Source organism: Octodon degus, unplaced genomic scaffold, assembly GCF_000260255.1.
Source record: "Octodon degus isolate 3935 unplaced genomic scaffold, OctDeg1.0 scaffold00073, whole genome shotgun sequence".
In the NCBI taxonomy this organism is placed as follows: domain Eukaryota; kingdom Metazoa; phylum Chordata; class Mammalia; order Rodentia; family Octodontidae; genus Octodon; species Octodon degus.
The window spans coordinates 1,610,618-1,612,362 of record NW_004524649.1 but is presented as its reverse complement, the minus strand read 5'-3'; the positions used below and the strand labels follow the sequence as shown (position 1 = coordinate 1,612,362).

Below are 1,745 nucleotides of genomic sequence, written 5' to 3'. Positions count from 1 at the left end.
AAAAAAAAAAAAAAAAAAAAAAAAGAAAGAAAGAAAGAAAAGAAACCAAACAAACAAAATGCTACACAGCAAAAGATGTGACTTCTGCTTTTGATTCCAAGTGCTCTGTGTACCTCACATATGGTGCCATATTGTCTTTTTTTTTTCTTTTTGGGGGTCAGTTTTGTTTTGTTTTTGTTTTTGTTTTTTGACAGAACCAGGGTTTGAACTCAGGCCCTTGCGCTTGCCAGGGAAGCGCTTATTCCACTGAGCCACCTCCCCAGCCCCTGGGGGGGTCAGTATTGAAGACAGAAAGCACTTTACCAAGGAGCCATATTCTCAGAGTATTTTTTGAAAATTTCACTTTGAGATTGGGCCTTGTTGAGTTCTGTAGGCTGGCTTCAAACCTGCCATCCTCCTGCCTCACCCTCCCGAGTCCCTGGACAGCAGATAGGTGTCACCATGCCTGGCTTAAAAAATGAGCCTCCAGGTCTTTGAAGAACCACAGTATCTCCCCTTAATTTTTTGAATCATTGTTTTGAAAATAAATTATTATTATTTTATTTTTATTTTTATTTTTTGGTGGAACCAGGGATTGAACTCAGGCCCTTGCGCTTGCCAGGGAAGCACTTATTCCACTGAACCATCTCCCCGGCCCCAGAAATTATTATTTTTTAAAATAATTTCATTGAGAAAGAAGTAGCAATGAGACAGTTTCAAAACAGGTTAGTAGGACAGTTACAATAATTAATACATTGCATATTGCTGTCTTTGTAGTAGTTATTCATAGTACAAGATGCCGATAATGGAAAAGAAATTATTATTTTGGCTTTTTTTTTTTTCTTTTTGTAGTTGTGACAGGGTCTCACTATGTAGTTCAGGCTGGCCTGGAACGCACTGTGTAGCCCAGCCTGGCCTCAAACTCTAGGTGATCCTCCTGCCTCAGCCTCCAGAGTGCTGGGATTACAGGCGTGCACCACCATGTCTGGCTTGGCTTTTCTTTTTTCTTTTTTTCTTTCTTTCTTTCTTTCTTTCTTTCTTTCTTTCTTTCTTTCTTTCTTTCTTTCCTTTCTTTCTTTTTCTTTTTTTTTTTTTTCAGAACTGGGAATTGAACTCAGGCCCTTGCACTTGCCAGGCAAGCATTTATTCTACTGAACCATCTCCCCGGCCCCTGGCTTTTTTTTAGCAGTGCTAGAGATTGAATCCCAGGGGCTTAGTGGTAGGCTAGTGCCCCCCACGGGGCTATGCCCTCAGCCCTTTCTATTTTATTTTGAGACATCTCATTAAATCACCCGGACAGGCCTTGAATTTCAACCCTCCTGCCTCAGCCTCCCAAGTAGCGGGGATGATAGTCTGTTCTCTGTGACAGTGGCATACCAGTCCTCTATCTGAATGCTCCCTGTGTGTTTATTGGCACAGTGTCCTATGGATGGACATAGCTGGTTGGCAGTCTCGCCATGAGCCAGACTCTATATACATTTGTGTATCTGACATACACAAGAATGCCTTTCACGAGAGATGTGCTACTTATTTTTGCAGTACTAGTGGTTAGATGTAGAGCTGTTGTCCTGAGCTACATCCCTATCCTTCTTTATTTTTCATTTCTAGGCAGGGACTCACTAATCACTAAATTCCTGACACTGGAGTCAACCTTGTGATCCTCCTGCCTTGGCCTCCCAAGTACTGGGATTTTTTTTTTTTTTTAAAGTCTATTTGGGGCTGGAGAGATGGCTCAGTGGTCTAAAGCACCTACTTAGAACAAGCTT

At 41.7% G+C, this 1,745-nt stretch overlaps 1 protein-coding gene across 1 annotated transcript in view; it reads left to right on the top strand.

Moving 5' to 3' along the window:
* Positions 1 to 1,745, top strand: part of Mast1 (microtubule associated serine/threonine kinase 1) — a 32,450-nt gene that overhangs the window by 15,389 nt on the left and 15,316 nt on the right. The gene's annotated exons all lie outside the window — the stretch shown is intronic.